Below are 16,029 nucleotides of genomic sequence, written 5' to 3' on the forward strand. Positions count from 1 at the left end.
AAACTGTTTACACTTGCAGAGGGGGTAGAGCATTTGACTGCAAACTTCTGTTTACATTTGTATCGGTTTCCTAGAGCTGACTTAACACAGTTACCAGAGACCAGGTGGCTTGAAAGTACAGAAATTTATTCTCTCATTGTCCTGGAGACCAGAAGTCTGCCATGATGATGTCAGTGGGCCAGACTCCCCAAAGGTTCACGGGGAGAATGCTTCCTTGTTTCTCTTGCCTCTGGTGTTGCCAGAAATCCTTGCGTTACTTGTCGCTGCCTCACTCCAGTCTCTGCCTCTGTCTTCACGTGCACTTCTTCCTTCTGCGTGTCTCTGTATCTAAATCTCTCCTTTTCTTGAGACAGCAGTCATTGGATCTACATCCACCTGAACCCACACTGACCTCAACCTAACATGACTTTATCTGCAAATGAAGTCACATTCACAGGAACTGGGGACTGTGACCTCAGTATATCTTTTGTGGGGTGGGGAGGTGGAGGGGACAAAGTTCAACAGACGATATCCTATATCTTAAGATAATACCCTGTCATGGCTGATGATGTTCTAAATAAACATAAGAGATCAACAGTTTCCCCGAGTGTCATAGTGGTCTTCATTATTGTATTACAACTTGTTGATTTTATATATTGTAGCATGGTCAATTTCCACAGCCTCACAAATGAATTCAGAATTGGTGGAATCCACATTACGAAGTCATACTACAGCTTACTGGTTTCTCTATTGTTATAGACATTTCTCATTTTCCTAAAAAATATTTTGGTTAAAGTGATTTACGGTGAATTTCATTGATGACGTTCTCCTTTTCCCAAAGGAAAACATGGCTAAAGATCATAACTATGTTAAATTCGATCTCTGAAGATGATAGCCACAGAATTCTATTGAGAATATCATCTGTGTGAAGGCTCTTATTGCCCTGGAAGAGAGCCTCATGGGTCCAAGTCCTGGATTCTGGAAGAACTGACAGACCCAAGCCAGGCTGAATTTGTGATAGTTCTCCTAGTGAAGAATATACACACACCCAAACACATTTCAGTGAAGACATCACCCCATAGTAAATATGATGCCCTTGAGGCAGAAACACTGTAAGTTTTACAGAGTTAAGTTATTATGGAAAACCTCAGATTGTTGCAAGTATTTGTATATTTGTCTGTGTGCATATATGTTACCTTACCAGAAACAATGGACGTGAAAAATGACCCACTTTATTTTTGTAAGTCCCCAGGAAAAAATGGATAAACTATTGCAATTTTTCCATTCCTAGAAACACATGCATTTTGTATGTTTATATACCCAGAATATGCTTTTCAAGTTCAGACATAACATTTCTTGCCTTTGTTGCTTGGCCTGCCCCATTTGTTATAGTCTACAAGGCCATCAGGGTTATATCAACAAGACTTCAACTTGCCCTCAGCCAAGATGCACAGATTACAGTTCAGCCAACAGAGAGACCCAATCATGCTCCTACTGTCTGTGGTAAGTCAACCCTCCAAGCCCTGGTGAGATCCCTCCCTTCTTGCTCCTCAGCCTTCTAAACATCCCTCTGGGTCTCATGAAGTCTCAAGACCTTGAGTACAGTTGATCTTTGAGCAATGAAGGGGTTGGTGAAATCAGTCCTCTAAACAATCCAAGTATCGCTTTACAGTTGGCCCTCCGTATGTGAGGTTCCACCTCCTCAGATTCAACCATCATGTGGTACTGTGCATGCGTGCGTGCTCAGTAGTGTCTGACTCCTTGCGACCCCATGGACTACAGCCCACCGGGCCCCTCCATCCGTGGGATTTTTCAGGCAAGAATGCTGGAGTGGGTTGCAATTTCCTTCTCCAGGGGATCTTCCGGATCAAGAGATCGAACCCATATCTTCTGCGTCTCCTGCATTGGCAGGTGGATTCTTTACTACTGAGCCACCTGGGAAGCTATAGTACGTGGTATGCATGTATTATTTATTGAAAAAAATCCACTATCAGTAGACCAGCTCAGTTCAAACCCGTGTTGTTCAAGGGTCAACTGCATTGCATCTATTTCAACTATAGCAATAAGCTTCTTAAACCCAAGTTCCTTAAATGTCCCTAAACCTGGAAACTAAACCTACAGGTCAACCCCACATCATTCTTTTTTCTCCAGCTTTATTGAAATGTGATTGACATATAACATCATATGAGTTTAAGATATGCAATGTGATAACTTGATGCATATATATTATGAAATGATTACCACACTAAGGTTAGTTAGCATATCCTTCACCTCATGTAATTATCATCTTTTAATTATGGTGGTGGTAGTACTAACATTTGAGATTTACTCTCTTAGCAACATTTAAGGATAAAATTCAATATTATTAACTATAGTGGCCATGTTGTATATTAATCCCAAGAGCTTATTCATATTATAACTGAAAGTGCATCCTTTGACCATCACACTCATTTCCCTTCACCCCCAGCACCTGGCAATCACCATTCTACCATTTCTATGAGTTTGGCTTTTTCATATTCTCCATGTAAGTGACATGATACAGTATTTTGCCTTTTCTGTCTGACTTACTTCACTTAGCACAATGCCTTCCACATCCGTCCATGTTGTTGCAAATGGCAAGATTTCCTTCTTTCTTATGGCTGAATAATATTCCATTCAGTTCAGTTCAGTCGCTCAGTCGTGTCCGACTCTTTGTGACCCCATGAATCACAGCACGCCAGGCCTCCCTGTCCATCACCAACTCCCGGAGTTCACTCAGACTCACATCCATTGAGTCAGTGATGCCATCCAGCCATCTCATCCTCTGTCATCCCCTTCTCCTCCTGCCCCCAATCCCTCCCAGCATCAGAGTCTTTTCCAATGAGTCAACTCTTCGCATGAGGTGGCCAAAGTACTGGAGTTTTCAATTCAGTTCAGTCTCTCAGTCATGTCCGACTCTTTGTGACCCCATGAATCACAGCACGCCAGGCCTCCCTGTCCATCACCAACTCCCGGAGTTCACTCAGACTCACGTCCATCGAGTCAGTGATGCCATCCAGCCATCTCATCCTCTGTCGTCCCCTTCTCCTCCTGCCCCCAATCCCTCCCAGCATCAGAGTCTTTTCCAATGAGTCAACTCTTCACATGAGGTGGCCAAAGTATTGGAGTTTCAGCTTTAGCATCATTCCTTCCAAAGAAATCCCAGGGCTGATCTCCTTCAGAACGGACTGGTTGGATCTCCTTGCAGTCCAAGGGACTCTCAAGAGTCTTCTCCAACACTGGAGTTTTAGGTATATGTATTTCTTTATCCATTCAATGGGCAACGAGTTTGTTCTATATTTTGGCTATTATGAATAATGCTGCAATGAATATGTGGGTATATATATCTCTTCAAGATAGTGATTTTATTTCCTTCAGATTAAAACCCCAAAGTGGAATTACTAGCTTGTGTGATCATGCTATTAAATTAGCTTATTCATTTTTTTGAAGACTCTCCATACTATTTTCCAAAATGACTGTATCATTTGTATTCCCACCAACAGTACACTAGGGTTTCCTTTCCTCCACATCCTCACCAATACTTGTTATCTCTTTTTTTTTTTGAAAGTAGCTGTTTGAAAGAAGTGATAGGGTGCTGTGGTTTTCATTTGCATTTCCCTGATGATTAGTGATGTTTAGCATCTTTTCATGTATTTTGAGGCCATTTTGTATATCTACTTTGGAAAAATTTCTGTTTAGGTTCTTTCTCCACTTTTTAAATCAGCTTATTTGCTTTTTTGCTATTGAGTTGTATAAGTTCCCAATATATTTTGGATATTAACTCTTTATCAGACTTATGGTTGCAAATATTTTCTCCCATTCCATAAGTTGTCTTTTTATCTTGTTGATCATTTCTCCTGTTGTGCAGAAACTTTTTCATTTGATATAGTTCAACTTGTTGATTTTTATTTTCATTGCTTATGCTTCTGGTGTCATGTTCAAAAAAATCATTGCCAATGCCAATGTCAGGAAGTTTTCCACTGTGTTGTCGTCTAGGAGTTTTACCTTTGGGGTCTTACATTTAATAGGTCTTACATTTAAATTCTTAATCCGTCTAGAGTTCATTTTTGTGAGTGGTATAAGATAGAGGTTCAATTTCATTCTTTTGCATGTGAATATTCAATTTTCCTAACATCATTTATTGAAGAGGCTGTCTTTCCCAACTGAGGATTCTTGGATCCATTCTCAAATGTTAGCTGACCTTATATGCATGAGTTTATGTCTGGGCTCTTGATATTGTTCCACTGACCATGTGTGTCTGTTCTAATGGCAGTACTGATACATTTTGATTACTATAGCTTTGTAATGTAGTTGGAAATCAGAAAGTGTGATGCCCCCAGCTTTTTTCTTTCTCAAGCTTGCTTTGGCTGTGGGGGGGTCTTTTGTGGTTCCCTACCCCAATTTTAGAATAACTTTTTTCATTCCTGTGGAAAATGCATTTGGAATTTTGATAGGGATTGCATTGAGTCTATAAATGGCTTTGGGTAGCATGGATATTTTAACAATATTAATTATTTTGATTCATAAACATGGGATACATTTCCATTTACTTGTGTCTTTTGCCATTTCTTTCATCCATGTCATAGTTTTCAATATATAGATCTTTTACTTCCTTGATTATATCTATTCCTAAGAATTTTATTTTTATGCCATTTTAAATGGAATTTTTTCCTTAACTTTTTGCAGACAGTTCATTGTTCCTGTACAAAAAAATCAACTGATTTTTGTATGCTGATTTCATATCCTGAAACTATTGCATTTTAAAATCAGTTCTAAGTTTTTTTGGTGTGAAATCTTTAGGATTTTCTTAATAGAAGATCATGTCTTCTGCAAATAAAGGCAATTTTGCAAGAGTACCACTCTTCTTTGCATTCTTCTACATATTCCCATGGGCTTCCCAGTTAGCGCTAGTGGTAAAAGAACTTGTTTGCCAATGCAGGAGACATCAGAGGTGTAGGTTCAATCCCTGGGTTGGGAAGATCCCCCTGGAGAAGGAAATGGCAACCCTCTACAGTATCCTTATGTGAATAATCCCATGGACAGAGGAGCCTGGCAGGCTGCAGTCCATAAGGTTGCAAAGAATTGGATACGACTGAAGTGATTTAGCACGCACGTATGCACATATTCTTGTGCAAGAGCGAAGGGGTGGAATCAGTGAGATCTAGCCGGGACTTGCTCGTGGATGGGCCGTGCCTGGGAGCACCATCTTCTGTCCTCCCCATATTTCTCCCTAGAGTCAATTCTCCAGCCTTGGTTCCACTTTCTGGATGATGTCTTGTGTGTCTGTCCCGGGATTAATGAGCCCCTCAATGCATTTAGTGGAATGAAGGGCTGAATGTCTATAAACCTGTGCTGGGGCACAGCCACTGTCCCCCCAACCCCCAGAGTCTGCCATCATGCTTTCCCCACCCCAGCCCTTGTTCCACTAACCATTGTAACTTACAGTCACATGTGGCTTCCCTCAGGCCTTTTCAGGAGACAGTGAGGGATATTGAGGACATATAGAGAAACCTTTCAACTGAACACATCATACAGAATTCCTTTGCCAAAAGTTCTGGGTTTGAATAGATTTCTGTCACAGGCTTTACCTGGACACATCAGAGTCATCAGATGGAGGGAATTCCCTAAAACACAGCCTGATGTCGTAGAGGAGTATTTGGAACCATCATTAAATGTTTCAGTTGACTGGCAGGTAAGGAATGATCAACTATTAATGAAAATGCAGAGAAAGCCTGTGAGGAGAAGGGAAAGAAGGTCAGAGAAGTCAGGAATGGAGGCAGATAAATGCTCCCAAGCAATGCAAACAAGCCTTCCCGTGTGCGCTCACCCTCTCACCGCAGAGAAAGGACCGGAGAGCACAGGAAAATCAGAGGTGGCCAGAGTTTAGAGGCAGAGACTTTGTTCTTTACTCCCTATAAGTCACAAAGATGGAAAGCCCTTTTTCTTTCTTTTGCCGAGAGATCAACTTACAGATGGGTTTGGGGAAGGGCGTGGGTGAGCTTGGTCAGTTCAGTTGGAAGGTTTAGAAGCCAATTCTTTCTTCACACTCCACTTCCTCTTGTAGTCTGTTTCTGATCATCTGTTACTGATTCATTTAATAAAAATGAAGTTCAACGGTTATTTTAAAAATCTTATAAATAATTATGCAATCAGATCCATACTTACTCATTAACATGAGATTTTTGAAGATACATGGTAACAAAATAACCCCTTTAAGACTTAAAGGCATTAAACATGACTACATTTTTTTAAAGACCTCTTTTGGTGTAATATGAGTAGTTCTGGTACCCAGTTTATGTTGGGGCTAACCCGGATAAAGGGATTTAACGTGAATAAAGGTTTCATAAAGGATATATGAAGCGAATGGGAAACACACCAAGTACTTAACTAGCTAACATGAAAGAGACTATTTTATATGTTCTGGAAAATTATATTGTAAAGGAGTGTTTTTCAAACAGTGAAAAAACAAAAACCAGCAGAGCTCTTTCTATAAATAAAATCTTGCACATACTAACAGCATGTAAAACTGACTTGACAGAGCTCCTCCCGTTGGCTCCTGGGTGGTGCTCCAGGGCCCTCTGTCCCATCCCCCTCCCTCTGAGGTCCAGACTTGGAATCCCCAGCACTCTGCAAGAAAGAGTTTGGAAACATCTAGAAGCTCTTACTCGGCTGTTCTCTGTACACATTCAGGTGGTTCAAGAGTAAGTGGATTTAAAATGTGAGAGGAGGAACTTTAGATACAATACAGGGTTTTTCAAAACATCAAACTGAAGCACCCAAATAGAATTTCAGTGATTTCTCAGTTCAGTTCAGTCACTCAGTCATGCCTGACTCTGCGAGCCCATGGACTGCAGCATGCCAGGCCTCCCTGCCCATCACCAACTCCAGAGCTTGCTCAAACTCATGTCCATTGAGTCCGTGATGCCATCCAACCATCTCATTCTCTGTCACCCCCTTCTCCTGCTCTCAATCTTTCCCAGCATCAGGGTCTTTTCCAATGAGTCAGCTCAATTAGAAGTACAGAAAGCACCCCCTTACGGACACTCATGATCCGATGCTAACCTCTCTCTCCAGCCTGGCCCTCCAGCACCCAGCCCCACACCAGGTACCGCACTGTAACCCTCCGCTGTCCTGTCTGCCCCCACCTGTGCCACTGAAACAGGGAGAGGCTGACTTGGGATGTACTGTAAGAATAACACTGAATTACAAAGATTTAGTATGGGCTTCTCTGGTGGCTCAGATGGTAAAGAATCTGCCTGCAATGCTGGAGACCTGGGTTCGATCCCTGGATCAGAAAGATGCCTTGGAGAAGGGAATGGTAAACCACTTCAGTATTCTTGCCTGAAAAATCCCATGGACAGAGGAGCCTGGTGGGCTACAGTCCATGGGGTCGCAAAGAGTGGAACATGACTGAGCGACTAACACTTTCGCTTTAGTATGAATAAAGAATCCAAGTATCTCAATAATTTTTATATTGGTGAAATCACATTTCGACATATTGGGTTAAACAAAATACATTGCTAAATTATTTTATCTATTTCTTCTGTTAAAAAAAATGCAGCTGTTAAAAAAATGTACATTGCGTATATGGCTTGCACCTGTGACTGAGGACACACTCCCGTTATCGAAGCTCCAGTCAGTGGTCTGACTGGTAACACAGGCGGCCCTTCCGGGGCGTCCATGGGCACTTGCAGGGGAACGTGGGGAACCAAGTTATGTACTCCTAGTGAGGCAGAAATGTGGGCCTAGTTGTCTCTAGGTCTCCTGAGCTTGTAAAAAGATGCTGAACATCTGGAGGTAAATGTGTGTGGGGAGTGCGTGTTCATGAGTGTGCATGAATTTTCCAAATTTTTTCATGTTGGCAGCTATTTCATAATTTTAAAAGCTAATCTAGCACAACACTGTTGAAGCCAAACAAAACACGCTGGGAGCCAGACCTGGCCCACAAGCTGCCAAGGGTGTGACAGTCTCCACTCTCTCCATCTTCCCCAGGACGGTGCTTCTGGCCGCTCCCCGACTAGCTGGGAGGGCCTCTCAGGCTGGCTCCCATATCTTCTCGTTCCCAGCACCTCATCTGAGACACCAAAGATGCTAAATAGACAGTTGTCAAATGTCCAAATGACCAGGTTCTAGAATATTCTTATTTGGAGGTTCTTGAGTGGGAAATATATTTTTTCCAGAGTCTGAGTTGTGCTACTGCCCTGAAGGAGAACCAGCTACCTTACCTGCCAAGACTCTTCATGTCTGAACCACCACTGCAGAACATCCACTTCTTGGAGCAAAAGGAGTTCTTGAAAGTTCTTTTGTGTTAGCATTGAAAAATTTTTTAATTAGTTTATTTTAATTGGAGGATAATTACAATATTGTGGTTTTTGCCATACATTCCGGAGAAGGCAATGGCACCCCACTCCAGTACTCTTGCCTGGAAAATCCCATGGACGGAGGAGCCTGGTAGGCTGCAGTCCATGGGGTCGCTAAGAGTCGGACATGACTGAGCGACTTCACTTTCACTTTTCACTTTCATGCATTGGAGAAGGAAATGGCAACCCACTCCAGTGTTCTTGCCTGGAGAAGCCCAGGGACGGGGAAGCCTGGTGGGCTGCCATCTGTGGGGTCCACAGAGTCGGACATGACTGAAGCGACTTAGCAGCAGCAGCAGCCATACATTCACATGAATCACCCACAGGTGCACATGTGTCCCCCCATCCTGAACCCCCCTCCCACCTCCCTTCCCACCCCATCCCTCTGGGTTATCCCAGAGCACCAGCTCTGGGTGCCCTGCTTCCTGAATTGAACTTGCATTGGTCATCTATTTTACATAGGGTAATACACATGTTTCAATCCTATTCTCACAAACCATCCCACCCTTGCCTTCTTCCACTGAGTCTAAAATTCTGTTCTCTACATCTGTGCCTTTTTTGCTGCCCTGCTTGTAGGATCATTGGTACCATCTTTCTAAGTTCCATATATATGTGTTTCTGATTTACTTCACTCTATAATAGGCTCCAGTTTCATCCACCTCATTAGAACTGATTCAAAAGTGTTCTTTTTTAGTAGCTGAGTAATATTCCATTCTGTATATGTACCACTTCCTTATCCATTCATCTGCTGATGGACATTTAGGTTGCTTTCATGTCCCAGCTATCATAAATTGTGCTTCAATGAACTTCGGGGTACATGTGTCTCTTTCAAATCTGGCTTCCTTGGGGGGCCCAGCAGTGGTATTGCTGGGTCATAGGGCAGTTCTATTCCCAGTTTTTTAAGGAATCTCCACACTCTTCTCCATAGTGGCTGTGCTAGTTTGCATTCCCACCAACAGTGTAGAGGAAAAACATCAGGAAGCATGATTCTTCCAACGCCATTCTTTCTCAAGGTTGCTTTGGCTATTCGGGGTCTTTTGTATTGCCATACAAAATTAAAAATATTTTGTTCTAGTTCTGTGAAAACTTCCATTGGTAATTTGATAGGGATTTCATTGAATCTGTAGATTGCCTTGGGTAGTATGGTCATTGTAACAATATTGACTCCTCCAATCCAAGAATTGGAGAAGGCAATGGCACCCCACTCCAGTACTCTTGCCTGGAAAATCCCATGGACGGAGGAGCCTGGTGGGCTGCAGTCCATGGGGTCGCTAAGAGTCGGACATGACTGAGCGACTCCACTTTCACTTTTCACTTTCGTGCATTGGAGGAAGAAATGGCAACCCACTCCAGTGTTCTTGCCTGGAGAATCCGAGGGACGGGGGAGCCTGGTGGGCTGCAGTCTATGGGGTCGCACAGAGTCGGACACGACTGAAGTGACTTAGCAGCAATCCAAGAATATGGTATATCTTTCCATCTGTGTTGCCTTCAATTTCTTTCATCAGTGTCTTACAGTTTTTGGAGTACAGATATTTTATCTTCTTAGGTATAGTATCGGAGAAGGCAATGGCACCCCACTCCAGTACTCTTGCCTGGAAAATCCCATGGACAGAGGAGCCTGGTGGGCTGCAGTCCATGGGGTCTCGAAGAGTCGGACATGACTGAGCGACTTCACTTTCACTTTTCACTTTTATGCACTGGAGAAGGAAATGGCAACCCACTCCAGTGTTCTTGCTTGGAGAATTCCAGGGATGGGGGGGCCTGGTGGGCTGCTGTCTATGGGGTCGCACAGAGTCGGACACGACTGAAGTGACTTAGCAGCAGCAGGTATAGTATCGTATAGGTAGGTATAGTATAGGTAGCCTTTCCCTAAAAGATAATAACATTAATATTCATTCATGTTTACTAAATAACTAACCTCTATTTTGTAAATCATAAGAAACACAATTCTTAGATTGTTTATATCAGAACATCAGGAATGTTTCTGAATTCTCATAATCTATATTTTGGGCTAGAATTGTATAGTGCATTGTGAAAAGATTTATTTAAACTATGTGTGAACTTGCTGCTGCTGCTAAGTCGCTTCAGTCGTGTCCGACTCTGTGCGACCCCAGAGACGGCAGCCCACCAGGCTCCCCTGTCCCTGGGATTCTCCAGGAGAGAACACTGGAGTGGGTTGCCATTGCCTTCTCCAATGCATGAAAGTGAAAAGTGAAAGTGAAGTCGCTCAGTCGTGTCCGACTCCTAGTGACCCCATGGACTGCAGCCTACCAGGCTCCTCCATCCATGGGATTTTCCAGGCAAGAGTACTGGAGTGGGTTGCCATTGCCTTCTCCATGTGTCAACTTAGTATATGTTAATTAATAAAACTGAATGGTCTTTCTCTTTATATATATATATATTTTATTGAGATATAGTTGATGTACAAAGTTTATGGAGCACAGAAAGGTGATTCAGTTATACATATACATATATTATTTTTCAGAGTATTTTTCATTATAGGTTATTGCAAGATAATAACTATAATTCCCTGTGCTATACTGTAAAATTTTGTTGCTTGTCGTGTATCTTTTTTAAATTAGAAATCTAGCATTCTATTCATATTAAGTCAGAAAGGATTTTCTACTATGCTTGATAAAGGCTTGAGAAAGAATATAAAAAAAAAAGAGATGGGGAAATTGGAAAACATAAACTAAATGAAATGGGAGCACTGAATATGACATATTAATAGAAAAAGTGAAACAAACTAGATAACCATATAGTCTAGTTGTTTTTAAACATGGCTTCTCATTAGAAACATAACTGGAGCTCTGGAGAAAAAAAGGAATACGTAAGCATTTGTATTTTTTAAAACCTACCAAGATAATTCTGATATGTATCTGGATTTTAAAAAGCAATTACAAGGTTTTCTGTTAAATGGTAGTTTTGGTGATATCAGATCAGATCAGATCAGTTGCTCAGTTGTGTCCGACTCTTTGCGACCCCATGAATCACAGCACGCCAGGCCTCCCTGTCCATCACCAACTCCCGGACTTCACCCAGACTCACGTCCATCAAGTCAGTGATGCCATCCAGCCATCTCATCCTCTGTCATCCCCTTCTCCTCCTGCCACTAATCCCTCCCAGCATCAGAGTCTTTTCCAATGAGTCAACTCTTCGCATGAGGTGGCCAAAGTACTGAAGTTTCAGCTTTAGCATCATTCCTTTCAAAGAAATCCCAGGGCTGATCTCCTTTAGAATGGACTGGTTGGATCTCCTTGCAGTCCAAGGGACTCTCAAGAGTCTTCTCCAACACCACAGTTCACAAGCATCAATTCTTTGGCGCTCAGCCTTCTTCACAGTCCAACTCTCACATCCATACATGACCACAGGAAAAACCATAGCCTTGACTAGACGAACCTTTTTGGCAAAGTAATGTCTGTGCTTTTGAATATGCTATCTAGGTTGGTCATAACTTTCCTTCCAAGGAGTAAGCGTCTTTTAATTTCATGCCTGCAGTCACCATCTGTAGTGATTTTGGAGCCCAGAAAAATAAAGTCTGGCACTGTTTCCACTGTTTCCCCATCTATTTCCCATGAAGTGATGGGACTGGATGCCATGATCTTCGTTTTCTGAATGTTGAGCTTTAAGCCAACTTTTTCACTCTCCACTTGCACTTTCATCAAGAGGCTTTTGAGTTCCTCTTCACTTTCTGCGGTAAGGGTTGTGTCATATGGAATTCTATTATTTTCTCTTGTCCAATTATGATACAAGGATATTAAGTGAATAATAGTTACATAATGGCTATAGTAAAAGATGTTTATCAGTTTTCACAATCAATAGCCAGACAAAAAATAAAAGATAATTACAATTTCAAGCCACAATGGAAACATGATTAACCTAACAATATAAAATAAATGCATACAATTTGGGGACTTAGCTAGAGTGATGCAGTAAGTGACAGTGTGTGCATACACGTTTTCATTCACCCAGCCAGTCTCTGTCTTTTGGTTGGTGCATTTAATCCATTTACATTTAAGGTAATTATCAATATGTATGATCCTATGACCATTTTCTTGATTGTTTTGGGTTTATTTTGTGTAGATCTTTTCAATCTCTTCTGTTTCCTCCCTAGAGAAGTTCCTTTAGCATTTGTACAGCTGGCTTGGTGGTGCTGAATTTTCTTAACTTTTTCTTGTCTGGAAAACTTTTGATTTCTCCATCAGATATGAGCAAGAATCTTGCTGGATAGAGTATTCTTGGTTGTAGTTTCTTCCCTTTCATCACTTTAAATATACGCTGCCATTCCCTTCTGGCTTGTAGAGTTTCTGCTGAGAAATCAGCAGATAACCTTATGGGAGTTCCCTTGTATGCTATTTGTCATTTTTCCCTTGTTGCTTTAATATTTTATCTTTGTCTTTAATTTTTGTCAGTTTGATTACTCTGTATTCCTCCTTGGGTTTATCCTGTCTGGGATACTCTGGGCTTCCTGGACTTGATTGACTATTTTCTTTCCCATGTTAGGGAAATTATCTAATAAAGCTAAATGATTTTTAACATGGTTTTAAAAAAGTTGTCATGTATGGATGTGAGAGTTGGACTATAAAGAAATCTGAGTGCCAAAGAATTGATGCTTTTGAACTGCAGTGTTGGAGAATACTCTTGAGAATCCCTTGGACTGCAAGGAGATCCAACCAGTCCATCCTAAAGGAAATCAGCCCTGAATATTCATTGGAAGGACTGATGCTGTAGCTGAAGCTCTAATACTTTGGTCACCTGATTCGAAGAACTGACTCATTGGAAAAGACCCTGATGCTGGGAAAGATTGAAGGCAGGAGGAGAGGGTGATGACAGAGGATGAGATGGTTGGATGGCATCACCAACTCAATGGACGTGAGCTTGAGTAAACTCCAGGAGTTGGTGATGGGTAGGGAGGCCTGGGGTGCTGCAGTCCATGAGGTTGCAAAGAGTCAGACATGACTGAATAACTGAACTGAACCGAAAAAAAGTTGAAACTGAGATATTGGAGTGTAATTTTATTTTATTTTTTCTCTCTTATAAGTGACTGTTCATTTTTCTTTTAAACAAATTGTAGGGCAAGATATTAGTATAAAAATTTTATTTCATAATAGAATAAAATATCTCAAGCTGTTTTTCCTCTTTTAGAAGGGCTAGTAGTAAAAAATCAACTTAAAAAAATTTTTAAATGAAGCCTGAAGTTTACCTGGAGCCCAGAATCTTAGGGAGTGCCCACGTTCTTCATGGCCAGGTTGCAGCTGCATCTGTGGAGGAAGTGACTCTGTGTCAAGGTCTGTATGGGGCCAGGTGCCCCGGGCTGGGCGTGGCTGACCGTGAAGGTCAGCCTGTACAGGGGGCCACACAGAGCGAGCCTTCTGCCCACCCTGCATGCTGAGTCATCACACACCAGCGAGAACCGGCGGGTCTACAAAACCATACCCTTGCCAACACCTTATTCTTTTAAAACATACAGTATAACATTTTAGAAATCCAGGAGTTTAAATTCTTCAATATTTTTTTTCAGTCTAGTGATTTACAATGTAATAGCATAAATCTTGGAGAAGGCAATGGCACCCCACTCTAGTACTCTTGCCTGGAAAATCCCATGGATGGAGGAGCCTGGTAGGCTGCAGTCCATGGGGTCGCTAAGAGTCAGACACGACTGAGCGACTTCACTTTCACTTTTCACTTTCATGCATTGGAAAAGGAAATGGCAACCCACTCCAGTATTCTTGCCTGGAGAATCCCAGGGACAGGGGAGCCTGGTGGGCTGCCGTCTCTGGGGTCGCACAGAGTTGGACATGACTGAAGCGACTTAGCAGCAGCATAAATCTTAACCCTGGGAGTTAACCTTCCTTTTCTGAGCCCCGCAGCAACATGGCTTTGCTCTGTCCTAAATCCGTGACAGGAGGAGATGATGCCGAAGTAGAGATTCTGAATGTGAGTAGCTGGCTCCCTGCGTTTCTGGACCATACCAACCTAATCAACATCAGTATCTGAAAACTTTGCACTTTCCAAATAGCAACAGTTAACAGAAATCAAAAAACCTAAGTATTTTACATCACCATGTGGGAAGCTGGCAAAGTGCCTGCCTGGAAAACCCAGAGAATAAGAAAATGGGCAAAAAAAGAGTAGGAATTAAAGCACCTCTCTCTAGGAATGAAAAGGCAATCTAGGAACTTGTAAACAGGACTTCCGAGTATTTGGGAAAAGATTTGACTTTCCAGTTACCAGCACATGGACAGGGGTGGACCTTAGCAACATGGTCACAGGATCACAAGTTTTTGGTGGTGTTCGCACAAGTAGGATGTGTTGGCTGCTCATGGTCAAGGCCATTATCTCTCTGCCCTTCAATGTTCCTATTGTCACCTCTCTCCCATATCAGGTGGCACTGGAGAGTCAGTGGGCATTTAGGGGATCTGTCTAAAGAGAAGCTGAGTTTAGTGGGATAACTACATGTATTAGATATATATTATTATTATATTATATATAAAATACACACGTATGTATCCCACTAAACTCATCTATATCCATATCCATGTCTATGTTTATGTCTCTATCTATCTATGTTATAGTTGTTTCCATGTATGTTTAAGTCATTGCCAGCTGATACAGGAGAAGCTTCCAGGAATTCTCCAAGTCTCCTCCCTCCCACCTGCTGACTCCCCCAGGTCAGACACAGATGGACAAAGACTCAGGAAGTCTTTGTCTTCCCATGTGACACGAATGGGAGCTCCAGGGCCTGACCTTGGATTCACGTGGGCAGTGGAGAAAAAGCAAGGTTCAAATGAACAGCATTAGAAGTGACATCACTGCAATTTCCTCCTCCAGGTGATCTTGCCGACCCTAGGATGGAACCCCTGTCTCCCTCATGGCAGACGGATTCTTTACGACTGAGCCACCAGAGGAAATCAAATGAGGTCATCAGGGTGGGCCTTAAGCCAATATAACTGATGTTCTTATAGGAACAGGAAATTTGGACATCAATAGTTACAGAGCGAAGAAAATGTGAAAAGAGGGAGAAGAAGGCCATGTGCAAACGAAAGAGACAGGCCTCCAAAGAAACCAGCCTTGAAGACACTTTGATCTTGGTCTTCTAGCTCTCAGGATTGTGAGAAAACAGATTTCCATTGTTTACGCAAAAAAAAAAAGTTATCCCATAGAAGTTCCTCCACATCAAGCACAAAAATTGTAAGCAGAGGATTTAGTTCAGATGCCGATTCAAAATTAAAGTTCTTTCTTACTGGGATTTTACTCCAAAATACAGTGTGTGAAATTATAAACACGTTGTGCAACTTTGGGAACGATGCAGAACAGATAGTATCAGAACTCCTGTGTTTGGAAGGCACAAACCTGCAGCACTAAACCCAGAAAGTTGAGTGTGTCCATAACAGCCCCTGGGGGAAGGAAGATTGATAGGGATTTTCCCCAAGCTTAACACTGATCCAAAAATTTTACACAACATCTTCAAAATTGAGTCAAGAAGCTAAGGAAACTTTGCAAAACTATCAAATAGTAAAATAACCAAGTTCAAGGAAATACTGAACCACCTGATGTGAAGAGTCAACTCACTGGAAAAGACTCCCATGTTGGGAAAGACTGAGGGCCAGAGAAGAAGGGGCCGACAGAGGATGAGAAGATTGGATGTATCACTAACTCAATGGACATGAGTCTG

General features: G+C 42.1%; 1 long non-coding RNA gene across 1 annotated transcript; it reads right to left on the reverse strand.

The window, feature by feature from the left end:
* Positions 1 to 5,641: 5,641 nt before the first annotated feature.
* LOC129619489 (uncharacterized) lies at positions 5,642 to 13,688 on the reverse strand. The gene is made up of 3 exons (XR_008697903.1): positions 13,561 to 13,688; positions 5,968 to 6,082; positions 5,642 to 5,729 (listed from the first exon to the last, which is right to left on the reverse strand). It is a non-coding gene; the product is annotated as an uncharacterized LOC129619489 (long non-coding RNA).
* Between the last annotated feature and the right edge of the window lie 2,341 nt (positions 13,689 to 16,029).

The sequence above is a fragment of the Bubalus kerabau genome, chromosome 9, assembly GCF_029407905.1.
Source record: "Bubalus kerabau isolate K-KA32 ecotype Philippines breed swamp buffalo chromosome 9, PCC_UOA_SB_1v2, whole genome shotgun sequence".
Classification (NCBI taxonomy): domain Eukaryota; kingdom Metazoa; phylum Chordata; class Mammalia; order Artiodactyla; family Bovidae; genus Bubalus; species Bubalus kerabau.